Source organism: Protopterus annectens, chromosome 3.part0 (assembly GCF_019279795.1).
Source record: "Protopterus annectens isolate FY-2018-M chromosome 3.part0, PAN1.0, whole genome shotgun sequence".
NCBI lineage: Eukaryota > Metazoa > Chordata > Ceratodontiformes > Protopteridae > Protopterus > Protopterus annectens.
Window position 1 is genome coordinate 754,630,799 of NC_056731.1, and position 20,436 is coordinate 754,651,234.

General features: G+C 40.1%; 1 protein-coding gene across 1 annotated transcript in view; it reads left to right on the forward strand.

Annotated features, from left to right (window-relative positions):
• Positions 1–20,436, forward strand: part of LOC122796926 (collagen alpha-6(VI) chain-like) — a 1,619,258-nt gene that overhangs the window by 803,264 nt on the left and 795,558 nt on the right. The window lies entirely within an intron of this gene.

Below are 20,436 nucleotides of genomic sequence, written 5' to 3' on the forward strand. Positions count from 1 at the left end.
TATATATATATATATATATATATATATATATATATATGTGTGTGTGTGTGTGTGTGTATATAATATATATATATATATACATATATATATATATATATATATATATATATATATATATATATATATATATATATGCACACACACATATATATATATATATATATATATGCACACACACACACACACACACATATATATATATATATATATATATATATATATATATATATATATATATATATATATATATATATATATATATATATATCCCAACAGCGTGCTGCCCCCCTGACATCTCAGATGCTCAGGTAAGAGACGCCCTCTCCAAAGCAAAAAACACAGCATCAATGGGACCATACAGTGTCCCAGGCTGCATCCTACATGAACTCCAAGAAGAACTAAACCCAAACATAAAACTACTGTTCAATCTCAGCCTTACTACAGGATATGTACCCAAAGAATGGCGTACAGCAACAGTGTTCCCTCTGCACAAAAGTGGTGCCTCAACAGATCCTGGAAACTATCACCCCATAAGCAAAGCTATGGAAACGATCATCATGGACCTCATAAATAAAGATATTGGGGACCTACAGACACTGGACCTTACCCAGTTCGGCTTTGTTAAGGGCAGATCCTGCATCTTAAACCTGGTTGATTTCTTTGAAACAGTCACCAAGGCCATTGACGAGGGGAACGTGGTCCACGCAGCCTACCTGGACCTCGCAAAAGCCTTCGATACAATACCTGACTTGGGCATTATAGATAAGCTCACCTACTTAAATATAAACCCCTATGACACTAGATGTGTTGCAAAGTGGCTCAAGGACAGAACCCACATGGTTAGAATTGCTGGAGCCATGTCAGACTCCAAACTAGTTACAAGTGGCATCCCACAAGGCTAAGTCCTGGGACCTCTCTTGTTCGGTATATATTTCTCGGAGGTACAGGCCAACACAGAAGGACTGTGGCTGACCAAGTTCGCAGATGACTGCAAACTGGGCACCATGATCGACTCTCCAGCCGACAAAAGCATCCTACAAAAAGGCCTCATAGAAACAGACAACTGGTACAAGAGCCATGGCCTCAAGCTAAATGCCAAAAAGTGTATAGTCATCCCCTTTGGCAAAAACAAAGTGCCCACAAATTACCACATAGGTGGTAATCCATTAAGTAAGAAGTAATTAGGGTCCTGGGGACCCAAGCTGATAGCAATCTCTTCATTTGAGAACCACGTGGCCAAAGTGGTTAGAAAAACATTTTATATAGCCCACCTAATCATGAAGGGATTCACATCTAGATCAGGGGAGGTCATCGTGCCTCTTTACTCATCCCTCATCAGGCCCATAATTGAATACAATGCCCCATTTGGGATGTACCTTACCAGACACCTGCAGCAACTGGAAAGACCCCAAACGTACTTCACAAAGAGGATCAAAGGGCTCAAACAGATGCCATATGCTGCCCGGTTAAAGAAACTCCAGCTCTACTCAGTGGCCTGCTAAGAGGCGATCTGTGCCTGACATATAAAGCCATGTCCAACCCAGAATTAATGGACATGCTGCACCTCAGAAAATCCAAATCCCATCGAGCTACGCACGCGAGAGACTTGAACCTCAGCACTGAAATAAATAGGACATGCTGGAGGGACAGATTCATAACCCAGATGATCCCTTCACTCTGGAATAAAATCCCAGCCCAGGTTAGGCAGAGTCCCTCATTGACTCTCTTCAAGAGGAATCTTGATGAGTGGATGGGAGATCGTAGGTTTATCCTGGGTATCACTTCTGTGTCACTGTTAGACAGAAGCACAGTATACTAACCTCGAAAAAGGGCATTGCAAAACTCATTTAAAATGGGTGGCAAAAGCCAAACACACTCTGACTAGGCTTATAAATGCCCTAGGGCAGATAGCCTAGTATGAACCTATGAACCTATATAAATATATATATATATATATATTTATATATATATATATATATATATATATATATATATATAAAATTCGTTCACTACTACATATAACATTTCAATGCTTTCATTTATTTTACCTTTTATATTTGTACGGTATTTACTATATGAGGGAGTTTAGTGTTAGAATGTACACATGTGAGCGAACTCACTCATGTAACTCGACATTTCCCGTGTTTCAGACTTCCGGGTGTGTGGATTTTTGGACTGATTGGCAGTCCGACACGTTCCCTACACTTGTCCATGCTCCATGTTAGTTTTAGAGTTGAGGCAGCATGCCCTCATTAATATGCATGGTGTGCTGCCATCTCGCTCTTAGACTTGCTCTTCCGTGTAAGACTAATTTAGTCTTACATGGAAGATTAGTGAATCCTGGGGAAAGTCTGTAAAAATGGCTGTGCAGATGGCAGCTGGAAAGACATCAATGAAGTAAAAATATGTAACATCAAGCAAGATAAAGTTAAAACATCAAGTTTCAGATAGTGCTGGAACACCACATTTCAGATAATGCAAGACTGAATTTTCCTGGGCCACTGAACTTGAAAAAGAATCAAGGACAAATTATAAATTAGAAGAACAAAGAAAAAGTGTTATACAAAGGAAGACTGTTAGACATCAGACTGAGAAAAAGATCAGACTTTTGTATAAAAATGAGTCTGTATAAACAAGATTTGGGAATTTGCCATAGAGAGTTATCAGCATCTGTAGTGCATGTTTGTAGATAAAAAAAAAATGTAATAGTAAAACCTTAAGTAGTTTGTCTCAGTGCATTTATTGTACTTATTACAATACAGTATTAAAGTAGTTGGTCATACTAAGAGTTAAATACTGTCGTATGTTTGTGTACTAATGCAAGTAACAGCAAGAAATCAACAGAAGACGTGTATATAATTTTTAAACATACATACAAATATTTCAAGCGTGGGCATTATTGCCCTTCTAGACTGTCAATATACCAAAACATTTGCTCCCATAATAAGATTCCAGGCTTTTCTTAAAAATATATAAACTAGTGCTTGCTTTAGGTAAGGGAGATAAAGAATAACGAGGGAAACATACTCACAAGCGATGAGAATGTGTTGAGCAGATGTACTTTGAAGGGCTGATGAATGAAGAGAATGAAAGAGAGAGAAGGTTGGATGATATGGGGATAGTGAATCATGAAGTGCAGCGGATTAGCAAGGAGGAAGTAAGGACAGCTATGAAGAGGATGAAGAATGGAAAGGCTGTTGGTCCAGATGACATACCCGTGGAAGCATGGAGGTATTTAGAAGAGATGGCAGTGGAGTTTTTAACCAGATTGTTTAATGAAATCTTGGAAAGTAAGAGGATGCCTGAGGAGTGGAGAAGTGTTTTGTTACAGATTTTTAAGAATAAGGGTGATGTGCAGAGCTTTATTAACTACAGAGGGATAAATATGATCAGTGACAGCATGAAGTTATGGGAAAGAGTAGCGGGCAGTAGGTTAAGAAAGGAGGTGATGATCAGTGAGCAGCAGTATGGTTTCATGACAGGAAAGAGCACTACAGATGCAGTGATTACTCTGAGGGCATAGAGAAGGACAGAAGGAGTTGCACTGTGTCTTTGTGAACTTAGAGAAAGCATATGCCAGGGTGCCTAGAGAGGAGTTGTGGTATTGTATGAGGACGTCAGGAGTGGCAGAAAAGTATGTAAGAGTGGTACAGGATACGTATGAGGGTAGTGTGACAGTGGTGAGGTCTGCAGTAGGAGTGATGCATGCATTTAAGGTGGAGGTGGGGTTATATCAAGGATCAGCTCTGAGCTCTTTCTTATTTGCAGTGGTGATGGACAGCTTGACAGACGGGATCAGACAGGAGTTCTCATGGACTATGATGTTTGCTGATGACATTGTGATCTGTAGAGGGAGTAGGGACGAGGTTGAGGAGACCCTGGAGAGGTGGAAGTAGGATCTAGAGAAAAGAGGATTGAAGGTCAGCAGGACTAAGACAGAATATATGTGTGTGTGAATGAGGGGGAGGCTAGAGGAATGGTGAGAGTGCAGGGAGTAGAGATGTTGAAGGTGGATAAATTTAAATACTTGGGATCAACTGCTCATAGAAATGGTAAGTATGGAAGGGAGGTAAAGAACAGTGTACAGGTAGGGTGGAGTAGGTGGAGAAGAGTGTCAGGAGTCATTTGTGACAAATAGGTAGCTGTAGGAGTGAAAGGGAAGGCCTACAAGTGAGACCAGCTATGTTATATGGGTTGGAGATGATGGCATTGACAAAAAGGCAGGAGTCAAAGCTGGAGGTGGCAGAGTTAAAGATGTTAAGATTTGCATTGGGCATGATGAGGATAGACAGGAGTAGGAATCAGTATATTAGGGGGTCAGCTCAGGTTGGACAGTTTGGAGACAAAGCCAGAGTGGCAAGATTGCATTGGTTTGGACATGTTCTGAGTAGAGATGCTGGGTATATTGGGAAAAGGATGCTAAAGATGGAGCTGCCAGGTAAGTGGAAAAGAGGAAGGCCTAAGATAAGGTTTATGTATGTGGTGAGAGAGGGCATGCAGGTTGTTGGTATGACAGAGCAAGATGCAGAGGAGAGGAAGAAATGGAAACAGATGATCTGCTGTGGCAACCACTAACAGGAACAGCAGGAAGAAGAAGAAGGTAGTCTATTCCATGCATCAACTGCTGTTAGCGAGCCAATTAGTACACTTCTCGTTCCTATAGAATCTTCCACATAGAATGTCTGATGATTCTCTGTTACTTTTTGATAACCCCAAACATTCTCAGATGTAGTTGTGTCTAAATGCCCTGTATACCTAAATAAGGTCTCCTTTTAAATATCTATATGAGGCACTGTACAAGCTCAGATAGTTTTGTCTTTCATAATAACTTACATTTTCACATCTGTGGGTGCCCTTGGTATATTTCTGCTGTGCTCTTTCCCATTAGTCATGCTTGGTTTCTTAAAAGGTTTCCATACTGAAGGCTAGCAAACAATGACTTCATCATTTCTGATTTCCTACACTTTATAAATATTTTTAAACAACATATAGTTCTATAACTGTCAATAATTAATTTGTTAATAGGATTATAAAAACTAAAAGCTGGATCTACCCATATACCTAGGTCCGTAAATGAATCTACAGTTTCAATCACTGTGTGCTGTATTAAATTTTTACCTTTCAATTTTATGTCTCTCAAATCTCATATGTTTAGTTTTTGATGTATTTATTAGCATATTAATCACCAGTGCCCAAATGGTCAATTTAGTGAAGTTGTTTTGTGAACATGCTCTATCTGTAACACAGGTAATCAGTTTACCCAAATTTAAGTTATCTGCATACAGACTGTAAAACACCTCAGATGAAAAAAGATAGATCTGAAAGACACAATATAATTGAGTATGGGCCTAGGAGAGACTCCTGTGGGACACCTTGACTGTAACCAAGAATTTCACTTGACCAGTTGTTGTATGATACTTGAATGCCCTATTTGTTAGCCATGCAGCTAGCCATCTTATCAAGAGTACATCAGTACCTAGTTGTTCTAATTTATTCATCAGTGTTTTGTGTATGACACTATCAAGTTCTTTAGTTACTTGCACAAAAACTTATAAGCACACAACAAACTAGAACAAAGAAAGAAAGAAGTTCATGAAGAATAAATTTGAATGAAAGTACTAAAGAATTGTGTTCACTCCTTCATTCCATCTACAGCTTTTGGTCTGAGTGTGATTTTCTGATTTAGTTACTTCTATATAAATTACATCACAGCACAGAATTTGGCCCATAGTATATGCAATTCTTTGTCCCGTTCTCTTGGTTTACTAATATACCAATTTGTAACTCTTCCATTTAAGTAAGCCATTAGTGAATCCCACAGGCCAATGTCAGTTACTTGACCATTCCTGTCATCACAGCACAAATTTTCATTCATAGCTCTTATTATATTGTTATAGAACATCACGATCTGATGTTGTTAATCGTCGTTCATTCCTTACTGATGGGTTATTGTTTCCTTCCTCAGAACCTAGCTGGCCAAATATCAAGCTCATGTCAGCCAAAAACTCTCAAGCAAAGGTCCTACCCAGAATGCTCTGGTCCCTTTTACCTCAGATCTTGTTTGCCATGTTGCTGTACAGCCATGCCAAGCCACTCTCTTCAGCTAAGTGTCTAATTTTTTGAAAGTTTTATATATCATTTCTACTTTAAAATTTTTCAAAAAATTTCTGGTATTTTTCTCCTACCCTATTGTATCTTTAAGACTCTCTCCCTTTAGTCTATTTCTCTATTTTACTCTTTTTTACCTTTGAGGTAATTCTTTATTACCATCATTGGTAATCCTTCTTCCTTCTCTCTTCTTACCCTTTTGGGTAGCCTTTCTTCTTCCTTTTGGTACTGTTCTTCTTCTCCACATCATTACGTCAGATAAGAAAAGTATGTTGGTTTTAAGCAGTGTAAAGATTGCAGCCATAGGTTACCACTTTCCAATGGCCATGACTTATCTGTCTATTGTCTGAATGTCTCCCAGCTTACTGTGTATCCCCAGTGTGGGATTTGTAGAAAATTTTCAATGAGGACTCTTAATGAGAGAAAGAAAAAATTAATCTTAAAAGGTCTTCTCAAATCTCCTTTCTCTGAGGCTATTTCTGGGTCGGATGGCTTACCCCCTGCTGCTAAATCCCATAAGAGGCATTCTTCCTCTTCCTCATCAAGGTCACTGCCTTCATCTCCCTCTGGAGATCATAGGGAGCTGACTTTGGTGCTGCCACCTGTGACCCTGCCAGCTCCAGGCTCGGTACTGCCCCAGCTGATTCTTGCTCCAGCCATGTCCTCCTTATCGACTCCAGCACCAGATTTCCTGGTGCAGACAGTTATGACTCTGACAGTTCTGTCGCAGCCCTTGCCGGCACTGTCTATGCAGGCACATTCCCCTGCGGAACAGTTGGTACAATCCCCTTCGGCTCCGAGTATGACGTTTCTGTCCTCCATGGTGCAGACACTTTTGGCACCATGTTCTTCAGGGCAGTCCTTTTTGGCACCATCATTGTTACCCATACAGACACTTTCCTTGATGGCACCGTACACTTACTTTTACGGTGCAGACACCTTCAACTTCTATGGCACTGACGTCATAGGTGCAGACTACTTCCACACCATTTTATTCAGTGCAGACATCCTCGGTTCTGGGCTCTGGACCTCTTGAATTAGCAAGGACCAAGTACTCTCCTTCCTTGGATTCATTCATTGATAGCCAATAAAGCCCTTTTCTAGAAAGGCCAGAATCACCCTCAGATTTTTCTATGAGGTTGACCAGGAGCTTCTCAGATCAAGATGTGTTGTGACTTGTTTTGACCATTTGCTTGTGGCCAGAGGTCTCTCTCATCCATCGAAGTCCACATTCCCTCCCTCAGAAGAACATATATCTCCTCAAATGCCAACGTACACTCCTTCTTCAACTTCTACCCAAGTATCAAAGCCCATTACTCTGACAACAGCTTCTCTTCCTCTGACTCAAATAGTGGATCTCATTTTGGAACCGGAGCCGTCCTTGTGGCCCTCGGTGCACTGGACAATGGGCTCTTCTCAGGCCAATGGCTGTGCCATGGAGAGGGCATTCTTAGCTCCACGTTTATTTTTTCTATGGCACCCTCCGGGAATCCTCCCTCTCTCATGCTTCACATTCCTCTTGAGACTCCTGGTCTGGGGTCGGCTCATTGGGGTGGGGTGTGATCCTAGTTCTGAGGTTGTCATGCTCAGTTCCAGGCACCCATCCCTCCTTAGGTGGGCCGGCCTTCCAGGCCAAGGAGAGGGTGCTTGCCTCCACTGGCAAACCCCACATGTCAGAGTCCTGTCCCCCCTCTGGGCCTCAACTCTCACAGCCTCAACCGCTGGACACTGGACACAAGGGCCTCAGGTTTCTCCTCCTCAGGAGACCCTCTTTTTGCAATCTTCCCCAGAAACTTCCACTGAGGAAGTACCCCGCAAAGTGTCGTGCAAGGGGAAGCACATGGATTCCACTGAGGAGTCATTGACTGAAGATACGGACTTTGATGGTGGGGAAGGATCCCCACGGTCACCCTCTGATGAGGTGTTCTTTGGTGACATCCTTGAGATCCTTAGAAAGAGGGGTGACTGGAGTCCTCTAACCCTTCTTCTGAGGAATCTGTATTCCTGCAGGCCTTTCATGCCTGGCCTCCTACCTCCTGGGTTACCCAACCGGCTGATGAGCTCATCCAGCTCATTGTCCAGTTGGCATGGAAGGCTCCTGACACCCTGGAAGCTATACCATGGAGGCCTGATAAAATCTTATTGCCCCCAGCTGAGCATCCCCATTGGTCACAAAGTCTTCCAGTAGATGCTATGGTGGTGGCAGCTGCAACTAGGAAGGATTTGGCAGAAGAGAGTCAAACTGTCCATCCACCCAACAAGGAGTCCCTGGAGATAGACAGACTAGGAAAGCATGTGTTTGCGTCATTGACCTTCGCCGTATGGTCTTTGAACTATTTGCCACACTTTACCAGGCTTCAGAAGGATCTTATCAACCAATTCTCTGAAACCTTGGCAAGAGCTGTTTCTGATGAGGTCCATGAAAACATGGCTTCTCAGATAGCCACCCATCCCAACATCCTCCATTTATCTTATTTGTAATGCAATGGAAGGAGCAGCTAGAGCAGCAGGTGTGGGTATAGTCACCAGACAACATGCCTGGATGTGCCTTTGCAACTTTGTGGACTCCTTTAAGGCTTCCTTCATGAATGCTCCTATCAAGGTCACTTCTTTGTTTGGCCCTAAGGTGAAAGATATGCTGGCAAGGTGCGAACAAGATGGCAAGACCCTATCTGCTGTTGGTGTCAGACACTCCACTCCTCAACGATTCTACTCCAGAAATCAGGGGAGCGAGAAGATGTGGCACAGGAAATCATAGGGCTCTTTCCATGACACACGTGCCGAGTTCTCCCCTAGATGCAGAGGAGAAAACTCAAATGGAAGATGCCCCTTTTGGGGCAGAGGAGGTCTGCAAAATCGGGATTCCAGAGATTCTTTCTCTGGCCAGACCTATCAGCGTTCCTGAAGCATTGCCTGACTGCTTACCTCTGGAAGTGGTTGGGGTCATTTTTCCTTGTACCCCACTCCCTGGTGAAATATAACCACTGGCTCTTGGGTACAACGGATAATATCCAGAGGCTATCACATCCCCTTCCATCTTTGTCCAATCTCATCCAGAGTATTACCTGATGTTCCACCCAATCAGAGGGAAGCAGCAGCACATGAAATCCAAAAGCTGCTACAAAAAAGAGTCATCCAGATGGTCCCCCCAGACCATACAGGATCCAGTTTTTACTCAAGGTTCTTTTTAGTGCCAAAAAAGACAGAGGACTGGAGACCAATTCTGGATCTCAGCACACTGAACAAATTTGTAAAAACAGAGAAATTTCAGATGGGCACGGTTCAATCTATCATTCCTCTCCTAGAAGAAGACAATTGGATCTGCTCTGTAGATCTTCAAGATGCATATTACCACATAAAAATGGACAAACACTCAAGAAGATACCTTCACTTCTGCATAGGAGCCACTCACTACCAATTTTGAGCTCTGCCCTTCAGTCTCTCTACAGCCCCCAGAGTGTTCACCAAATGCATGGCAGTGGTTATCACTCACTTGCAACTTCAAGGATTCCAGGCATTTCTATATCTAGAAGACTGGCTCCTCACCACCCCCACCAAGCGTCTACTGGAAGAAGCCCTGCACTACACTCTCCTCACAGCACAATGCCTGGGAATCACTATAAAATAGGAGAAGTCCAACATGACCCCAGCTCAGTTTTTGGAATTCATAGGGTTACTGTTGGACATGATACATTGCACAGCATCTCTTCCGGACCACAGGCTTCAAAGAATAAGGCAACAGGTTCAACTGCTGCTCTGACACCACAAATCTCCTGCTCAATCTATACTCCAACTCTTGGGGTCAATGGCAGCCTTGATCACCATTGTTTCTCTAGCCAGATTCCACATGAGGCTCCTTCAGTGGTTACTTCTCACTCAGTGGTACCCTCTACATCATCCTTTGTCTTTTCAGATAAGTGTAACTCAGAGATGCAAGTAAGATTTACTCTGGTAGATGTCCCAAAATCCACAACAATGTTCTCACCCCTTCAGCCCCCATCAAGTGAAAGCCATGGTGACCACAGATGCCTTCCTGATGGGGTAGGGGGGCAATGTCAGGGAAACTCGGCCCAAGGCACCTGGTTGGAGACAGAGGCCCTTTTGCATATCAATGTCCTGGAACTGAGGACAGTGCTACTAACGTTGCAAGCATTTCATTCCATCCTTCCATCAGGGACTATTGCAATCCAATCAGACAACATGTCTGTGGTCTGGTACATCAACAAGCAAGGGGGCACCAGATCTTACCCATTATGCCGAGAAGCCTTGAGAATATGGGAGTGGGCGATAGCTTCCAACCGCTTTCTAATTGCAACCCACTTTCCCGGGAGCTGCAATGTGATAGCGGACAAACTGAGCAGGTGCATTCTACAACCTCACGAGTGGTCTCTCAATCCTATGATAATGACAAGAATCTTCAACCGCTGGGGCCAGCCTTGCTGTGACCTATTCACCTCCCCAACCAACTACAAGTGCAGTAACTATTTTGCCCTGATCCCCCCCTTGGGGGCAGTCACAGAGAGATGCTTTAGTCCACGCTTGGCCCTCGGGTCTACTTTATGCTTATCCTCCTCTTCCCCTCATCTCCCAATTTTTGAAGAAAGCATGACAGTTGAAAAGCAAAGTGATTCTCATTTCTCCATATTGGCCTCGACAAGTCTAATTTCTCTTCCTCTGGCCTCACCTGCTAGATCAACTGTGGATCCTCAATCCATCCCCAACATTGATCTCCCATCTGCAAGGTCTGACTCACCCCATTCTAACAACCGTGAAACTGATAGCTTGGTTTCTCCACTTCCAATGATTGCCAAGCAGGAAAACCTCTCGTCCCCTTTGTGCAATATTCTTATTGTATCTCATAAATCGTCCACCAGACTAATCTATCTCAATAAATGGAAAAGGTTTTCTCCAAGGGCAGCGAATAAACAATTAGACCCCTTGTCAGCCCCAGTTTCAGTGGTTTTGGATTACTTATCGCATCTTTTCCACTCTTGGCTGTCTGCCTCTACTATTCGTGTGCATTTAGCTGCCATTTCAAATTTCCACATTGGTTTTCAGGATTCTTCTCTTATGTCACATAGATTCTGTAAAACTTTCTTGAAGGGGGTTATTCACTTAAAACCTCCCTTTAGAAAACTCATGCAACCTTGGGATTTGGCATTGGTTCTGCAAGCTCTAACAGCTCCCCTCTTTGAACCTGCATCTTCATGTGATGTAAAATATCTCTCTTGGAAAACGTTGCTTCTGACTGCAATCACATCTGCCAGACACTTGTCAGAACTTCAAGCCTTATGCATCAAACCTCCCTATCTTATCTTCCTTAAGGGTAGGGTATCACTGAGAACTAATTCTTCCTTTATACTGAAAGTGGTGTCAGAGCGGTCTATCAACCAATCTCGTGACCTTCCAGTGTTCTTTCCTAACCCCTTTAACAAGGGAGAGTATTGCCTGCACTCCTTGAATGTTCATAGGCAAATACAATGTTATCTGGACAGAACAAAATCTACCCATAAATCAGATCAACTGTTTCTGGCTTTTTCTGGACCTATATGAGGTCATCCTGTCTCAAACGTTACATTGGCTTCATGGTTGAGAAATTGTATTACCTTTATCTACAACAAAAACAATGTCACCTTGCCTCACAGAGTGAAAACACATTATACAAGGTCAATGGCAGCTTCAGCAGCTTTCCATGCTAAGGCTTGCCTCAATGATATTTGCTCAGCTGCAACTTGGGCCAAACCTCATACCTTTATTCTTTATTAAAAATTGGACTTGGCCTCCAGAGGTAGAGCTTCATTTGGCTCCATGGTGCTCAGGAATGTCCTTCCATGAGAGCCACCCAGGGATACAGGTAGCTGGGGACTCTGTCCCATCAGTAAGGAATGAACGAAGATTAACAACGTCAGATAAAGAAGTTATGCCTTACCATAATGTTCCACCTGTGTTGTTGATTTTCGTTCATTCATTATTCCCCACCCTCTGTCCACTTCTGGAGGTTCCTGGTGGGTTTCATATGATTCTTCTTCCATTCTTGTAGGTCTGTTATGACCAGAGGTAGCCTCTACTTTTGTCTATCAACTTGCAAACTCGATCTGAGGTAACAGGGAGCAGAGCATTCTTGGTAGAACCTTGGCTTGAGAGTTTTTGGCTGGCACGAGCTTGACATTTGGCCGGCTCGGTTGTGAGGACAGAACCAATAACTCATCAGTAATGAATGAACGAAGATCAACAACACAGATGGAACATTATAGTAAGACATAACTTCTTTTTACAGGTGATAATAGGCCTATTTTCAAAATATACATGCTGATATATGGTTTCAAGTATCAACCTTTCCAATTCTGACAATAATGTATCCAATATTACCTTCCCCATTATTTTTCCACAGCATGAAAGTGGACTTAAACGTTTGTATGATTCTGCATTTGTCCTAATCCCTTTTCCTTAAAGACAGTTTTAACAAATGCATCTTTCAAATTTTGAGGAGTCTGACCATATTTATACGACCTAGTAAATAACAGATATAATGGTACTGTAAGTTCTTGTTGAAGTGTTCTCAGGTCATTATTAATATTTTTTTCTCCTGACTGTGCTTTGTTTGGATCCAGTTTGCATTGTTCTTTTTTGATATAATCTAATTTGATTTCAGTATCTGAGGTTACACAGATGTCATTAGGACAACTTATCACTCCCTTTGTGGAACTAAACTATTTTGCATAAGAATATGTAAATATATCTATAATCTGTTGTGTCTGAGAATAAATTTCAGAATCTACACACAGTTTATCAATTTGCATGTCCTTACCCCTTCCACATCTTGTATATCTATAAAATGGTATCCTATGATGCTCAATATTTTTATTTAAATTTTCTTCAAATTCTTCTTGATCTTGTCTCACACTATGCTTAATTTATTTGTCCAGCTTGTTTATTTCACTTTTCAAAGTTGTAGTTTGACCTTTTTTCCATTTCTTATATTTTGTATCTGACCTTAATCAAGTATTTTGTTTTTATGGAAATATATTCTCCTGACATTGTATGCCTAGATCCTGATGCTAAACATTTTTTTGATTTTTTTTTTTTTTTTTTGCATTCAATTTCTGTTTCAAAACTTTCTGCAGTTTTTCAACTGAACACATCACTCCAATTAATTTTACATTGTAACTTCTTTGCTTTCATGCAATCTTTTACTAATCTTCTCTGCACTGTTGAATTTCAGTTTGAAAGAATTATCTAGCAAAAATGAACCTTTATAACCCCATGATCGCAGCACATCAGTGCTGGAAAATTTTGAAATGAAGTAACAATAATTTCTTTAGGAACACATATAATGTCTAGTATGTTCATTCCCTGGATTTTTTTTTTTCACAATCTGAAGCAAGTGCTGTTCCTGAACATATATTGTGAATAATTTCCTAACTAATGTTGCTGAATCAATATTATTCCAGTCTGTTTCTAGTAAATTTAAGTTCCAGGCCACTATTATTCTTCTCTCTTGTCTTTCATGCAAGAAATGTACAAATTCCTCTGGGTCATCAGCAGTTGACTTTCATGATATATATACTTCTGCAATTGTTATATGTTCCAGGGGATTTACTAGGAAAATTTTGTACGGCAGTTATGCAAAACTTGGAAGGTTGGAATTATGGTTCCAAGTTTCTCTAACATTGATCCATACATGTTCGAACCCACAACAGTGGATGCTAGTGGGCATTAGCTCATATGAAGTTGATGTTCTGATTGGAGAGTGCACTACAGTGGGGATCGGGAATTTTACCCTTTTCCTCATTGTAATGTGATCCCAGAGTTTGTATATATAATAAGCATAGAGGGTGCAGGGGGGCAAAACTTTGATAGGAAATCAGTGGAAGTCAAGGTACGTTGGGTAATGTTAATAATATTGAATTTTAAGTTATCCACATTGCCATTTTCATTGCTTTGATTAAATTATGTTTTTATTTTCAACTTTTTTTGAGTAAGTCATTGCTTGAACAAATGTGTTTCTAAATATTGTTAGTAATCTGTGCCAAGGTTGTTTTTATTGTCACAGTCACACAAGCTATAGCATTGGTGCTATAGTTGAACATGTAATAATCATAGCTCTCATAACTATCTTTAATCCCTATCATAACACCTCCACCTAATTTTTTGTTAGAATGTCTGTTACAGTAAAAAATATTTAAATCCCGATAGATCTGGTTTCTATTCATTGTTTTTTAACCATGTTTCACAAAGAATAACATCAGTCTTGTGGGAATGTAACAAATTTTCCAATAAATAAACTTTATTATTAATGCTCCTAGCATTAACAACTGTCAGAAATGCATCAAATGTTGCTGTCTGTGAACTGTTAAATTTTCAATGTGGTTAATATCCTGCCTTGTGTTTGTCAAATAGTGTAACATATCTACTGCAAAAACTATTTTTCCTGATCTTGAGAAGTGTGTGCCATCTTTTCTGAAAATGTGTGTGCAAAATTAAACTTGGATGGTCTATACATTTCCATATTTTAAAACACAACATTTTTTCATGTAGGTATTTACCAAAAAAACTTTCATTCACGATGTCATGACTCTCCTTTCTCTATGTGATTTGTGAAAAATATTTCCTAACACCTGTACAAGCTACATTATGTAAGAGAGCAGTAAGATTCCTCCTAACAGTCTGAGAGTCCTTGCTGATGAGATCATTTGTACCGACATATATAAAAACAGATCCATACTTCCTTACATTAGATGTTCTAAGGCCTGCTTCACATCCTATCTTTTTGCTCCTGGCAATCATAACAGCATTCTATGATCATCATCTTCTCTGCAAATGTAAGTATCAGTTCCTCTAATAGCTGAATCTCCATTGGCAAGAATATCTTTTCTTCATCACCATAAGTCTTATTAATCCAACTATTTTCATTGCTTGTTACATTTGTAAGCATACAGTTCTCAACCAGCTGTCTTTGCACATCCACAGGTTGTGTCATGCTGTCAAAGTCTGTCTTTCTCCTCTTTTTTGTACAGTAATGTTCTTCAATCCTTCCCCTTTCAGTTTTGATTTCTTCCTTTTCACCAGCCCCTTGCCTCTTTTTTCCTACCTTGTCTTTTGGAAAAGTAATACTTCTTTCTGTAGACTAAATGTTTTCTGATAGAAAAATGTTATCATTCCCTGTAATACAAAACCGTGCCATTTTTAGAATGTATTCTCGTTGCTTTAAAGACATTTATCAGCTTCTTTTTCTTCTTTGTTAATTATTGTGAACTTCTTTCTTTCCATTTTTATTTCCTTCTGTATGAACTGAGTCCTCAGATTGCTGAATAGTTGTATCCAGAATTTTTAAGTTATTACGGGCATTGTCTTCTTCATAGGAGGTGAGTGATCTTTACAGACAATAGACACATCCTTCCCTAAATGTGTTCTTTTAATTCTTTGTCTAACATTATTTATCTCATCAGTCCAGTCATTAATGTATGTAACAACAGTTCTCCAAGCTGTGCCAGTTGCACAAGTGCAATCATCATCAGTAAGTCTAGATTTACTACTAATAATGGTAAGAAAATCATCCAACTTTTGACATGAGGAACACAGATCACCAGTGCTATCAGATGTTACCTGTAAACACACATAGCATTTATTACACTGTACAAGACATCTGTGCTTTAGCAAGTCCCTAATAACATATTTAAGGAATGCATATTCAGCTGCAAATGAGTAAAAAATCTAAAAGAAAAGAATAATCAAATCAGTTACCACAGAATTCTAAGGGAAGTTAAATCAACTTCTAAGAGAAAAGTCATACAAACAATATGCAACTAAATATTACAGATTGTGAAAGTCACCCAAGAGCTGGAATTCCTTTACATTGCATGCAAATGTACTCAGTACAGCAGACTCCCTCTTATCCGGTTTTGATGGGACCGGACCTTAGGCTGGATCAACAAACGGTTGGTTAATCAGAAAAAGCATGCAAAATAGAATTTATAAGTTATAAATCAGCTAGAATAACAGGCTTTGTGTTAGTATGCATTTTTATAATGAATATGAAGTCTAAAACTCAAATATTTGTCATTATTTAGCCCAGAGGAGGCAGAAGCGTTGTTCTTCTCTGTTGGCTTTTGCTAGGGTTATGGCAGAAATTTGATAATGGTTAAAGAGGAGGCTGGTTAAGGAGATGCCGGATAAGATGGGGTGTACCGTAGCTTCTAGTCACTGTTGCTCACAGCCACACCTCTTTTTAACAGTAAAGATCAATAAATCAGAAACCAAGACATGATTGTTTAGATAAGCTCCGGATTGTCCTCTCTGCAGTCTGTGTGAATTTATAGCTGACTAGGCTCCTTGGTATGGCCAGAGTTTGCCTGTCTAAAACCTATCCCTTTCTAACAACTAACAGTGAAAATTAAAGGTAAAACAACAAAATATAAATCAAAGTAAATCTTCTTGTCTAGAAACTATCCCTTCTTTCCCTTTCTTTTCAAACAGTGAAAAACAATGGTAAAAAATAAATTTAAATTAAACTTTTCTTACCAGGCAATTGCACAATCACAAACCAAAACAGGCTTGTTTAGATTGCTTAGATAAGCATCATAGTGTGATGTATAATTCTTAAGACATTTAGGTAAATAATATTAATATCAGTATAGTGTAGTACATAGAGCACCATGACTCCCCTCCAAATTTGTAAAAAAGATAATTTTGTTAAACACATTTCCAAAATATGAAAGATGCTTAACAAATGTTGAACACCAGTCCTGTGCTAGAATATAATGGTGGCCGGTGCAAACCACTACAGAATACCACTGACAAGGCTAAGACCGCCCTAAAAGCTGTAATACAGTTCACTGATATAAAAAATGTAACACTGAGGCATCTTACAGCTTTTAAAACAGTGGGCTCATTAAAACACTTGGCTTCTGGTTGCTGTCTGTGTGACAGCACTGTTTAATTGCTTTCAGATATGACAGATTCTCTCCAAATATATAACTCAGTTGTTATGTGTTCTCAACACAGATGTCAAGATTCACCTATCAAGTGACACTCTGCTCCTGTATTGAGGTGAATTTCTTGCCATCCATGTCTCAAGCACACAAACTGGTTATGATCAGAGACCTTGTCATACTCAAATATATCTAACGAATAGTGATAAAGAGTGAATGCTTAAACCATGGTTTTTAGCTTCCTGGATAAACATCTCTTAAAAAAACACAGTTCTTTATCCAGAGCCTTCCAGGTGTATGCTACATAATCAAATCACAAATGTAGGCACAGATTTTTGGAAGCAGTGTGTTAGAAGTCTGTTTACTACTCTTCAGAAAAAAATATGTTTTTGAGATACACATACTATTAGCTTTAGGAGGAAACCTTTCATTAATCATCTTATGAATATGGTTTCTTGAATGCTTTCTGCATTTTGGTTCAGGTATCCCACCACACATGTATGTAATGTTAAGAGTTACAGGCATCATAGAACTACATGCTGTTGGCATGTGGTCTAAAGCAATATATATCTAAAAAAAGTGGCATTCAGGCCCTTAACCAACAGCAGTCCACTCCTGCCAGTTTGAAACTGCTCAAAGTTCCCATCTAATAACTACCCCCTTTGGTATGTACTGAACCTGACATATCCAACAACTGTAATGTCCACAGAGGTTCATCACTAAAAGAATACAAGGCATAAGTAACATGTCCTCTGCAGACTGCCTCAAGACCCTCTCCCTGTATTCTGTCTCCTGTAAGCTGTTGAAAGGAGATGTAAACCTGGCATACAAGGTATTGTCAGATCCTTCTCTGATGGACCTACCACATGTCTGCAAAACAAACAGCACCAGAATTACCAGTACTAAAGACTTCAATGTTGCCTGTGATATAAATAGGATCAGCTGAAGAGGCAGGTATGTATCCCAGAAACTACCCCATCTCTGCAGCAGGCTCCTCATCCATGTGAAGCAGAGTTCTTCCCTAACCCAATTCAAGTGTAACATGGACGAGTGAATGGGGAACAGAAAATTCATCCTTGGTTTTGTACTTAGGTCTCTCATGGGCACATTTATCAAGGGTACCAGAACTTGTCAGAGATTTGGGATGCATGGATAGGCTTAAAAGGCCCTTGTGGTCACAACCTTAGTAAACACCTATGAATCTAAGAACTGCATATATCTGCAATGAATTCTCTTTCTCCTGGTTCTTATGCATGAACAGTTATCACTACCCTTAAAGCTGTCACATGGCAGAACAAATATCAGAATAAATTTCCTAGCCTGACAGATATTGGAGCCCTTCCCAACCTCTTGTTTATCTCACAGTAGTCAGAGTACTTTGCTTTGCCTCAACACTCATTACTCTGGTCAGTTACTAACTTCCTGTCTACTTTCAACTCTCCTGTTGTCTGTCAGAGCCACTCTCTTTGTCTCCACACATTCCAGTGATGATCAGAAAACTGTTTACCCCTGGACAGGCCAACATTGATTCCTCCTGGTAGTAACTGGAATACCTGGTTAAACTTCTTTTCCATCCAGATGGTGTTTACCATAACTTTCTTACCCAACAATCCCATCCCACCATTGGTTAAAGTGCTATATCCAGTCTATATATCATTTTATTTGTTAGTTTTAATCTCTCTACTAGTTTGTTAGTGACTGAAAGGTGTAACTTCATCTTACTTGTGTAACAGTAAGTGTCATTTCTCCTAATTTAACAAGTCAGCGATCTGTCTTCCCAGAAATACAGCAAGTTACCTAGCAAAAATGTCGGTGACAGATTCAGCCTCCTAGAAATGAATCTCAGTCTCACTATTGTCCTTTGTCCAAGTATAGCTTTAAACAGCATCCATACCCAACTACCTCATTACTGATGAAGGGTAAAAAACATTATCTTTATGAATTGCTCTGTCTTAGCATTGCACATTTTGCTCATTTGGCCTTATAAGACCAAAAGGCGATATCCTTCCAACCGCACACCCTTGTTTCAGGCTATCAGCACTGTGGAATTATGGTCTACATGTTGTTACTTTTACTACATAATTATTTTATATTGTAATTCAAGAAATACCAAGCAATATTTAATATCATGCCACATGTGTGATTTGATTACTACATTTCTCATACCAGTTCATAGGTAGGCACTAGGCTATTCGCCCATGGGCCTAAGTAAGCCTATCCAACAAGGTTCCTTGGCTTACACCACCCCAGAAAGTTATTTTCCTGTGCCCCTGTTGAGCAGAGCCACAGAAGTGATCCCCGGGCTTTATTTCCTATTTCCCATCCACTCATCAAGATTTTTCTTGAAGAGTGCTAATGAGGAACTTTGCTTGACATAGATGGGTAGCTTGTTCCAGAGTATGGGAAGTCTCTGGGACAGGAATCTATCCCTCCAGCATATCCTGTTTATTGTGGTGACAAGGTTTAGGTCCCTAGAGCATGTAGCTTGGAGGGATTGGGATTTCTTTAGGTGCAGCATGTCCAACAGCTCTGGGTTTGATATAGCTTTATATGTTAGGCAGATCACCTCTGGATTGCAATTTATAAAGTAGAATAATTGTTTAGGAAAGTAAGAACCAAATTCTCTGAGTAATTGGAGATTACATCACTTGAATAATGCTAATAAGACTAAATTAAATCCAGAAAAAAAAAGGAGTACAGACAACAGTAAAACAAAACCACCTCCTAAATAGTATGCAAATTAGCAGATAGACATATCTATAAATTGCTTTGTGTTGTTGCCTTAGTTTAGAAAAAGAAGTAAATGTTTCTGTTGTTGAAGATGTGTTTTTTATGGAATTATAGATTTGCTGCAATGAGAGTCACTAAAACCCATTTCCAAGTACCAACAATATTGTATTGATTAAATTAAACAAAGCAGGCACATCAAAAGTAAATATCTTGCTTGACAAGAATTTGTGCATTCCCTGAAGTCCTGCAGCCTCTTTTGCAGTCACACACACACACACACACACACACACACACACACACACACACACACACATACTGTATTCCAGTTATAAGGGACTGCACATTTACCAAATTTCTGCTTTGTATCCATTTTGCATTTGGAGTACAATAGCTGTTTCACCATATTGTAATACTCTAGCATTTTTCTGATGATGATTTTACCATGGAGTAAAATAGCTGATTTTACAACGATGTAGTATGATAGCATTCTGACTGAAATTTTTGGGGGAATTATTGGCCATAGATATAAGTGTGCATGTATGTGGGACAGTGAGTTTAGGTGTATGTGTGCGCATCTCGCATGGAAGAGCAACTGTGGCAGGGCTAGTTTTCCGACGGTGTGAGCATTGGCTCTAGATTATTATCACTGCTAATTTAACACCCTGAC